Source organism: Bos javanicus, chromosome 18 (genome assembly GCF_032452875.1).
Source record: "Bos javanicus breed banteng chromosome 18, ARS-OSU_banteng_1.0, whole genome shotgun sequence".
In the NCBI taxonomy this organism is placed as follows: domain Eukaryota; kingdom Metazoa; phylum Chordata; class Mammalia; order Artiodactyla; family Bovidae; genus Bos; species Bos javanicus.
In genome coordinates, this window is record NC_083885.1 from 15,397,870 (window position 1) to 15,398,318 (window position 449).

Genomic DNA, 449 nt, shown 5'->3' on the forward strand with positions numbered 1-449 from the left:
TTAATGTTTATTGATCTAATCAATATAGATATATCTTAAGGTTCATCAACATTACGTGTAATAATTTCATTATGCCTACGTTTAAATAAACTAAACTCTGAATATATATATTGCAGATTTGACAACAAGAAAAATAACTTGCTATAAAGAAACTTTTAAGAAAAGAAAATGAGATAACAGCTTTGGGTAATTTATGCTTGCCAATCTACAGAGTGGCAATATAAAGTACAGTTCATGGTTGCTTAAGGAAAATAGGATGCATGTTTTCAGTAAGAAAGTTATAAGGAATGGAATTACATTTTGTCAAGGGAAAAGGAAGTAAGTCTAAACTTACAGGTGGCTGTTCTTTGAATGGGCAAATAAAGTGATGAACACAGAAAGTGAAAAAAGAAAAGGTTTGTGGAAAATGGACCCACAGAAGAGAGTTTTGTGCATGGTACAAGTTTCTA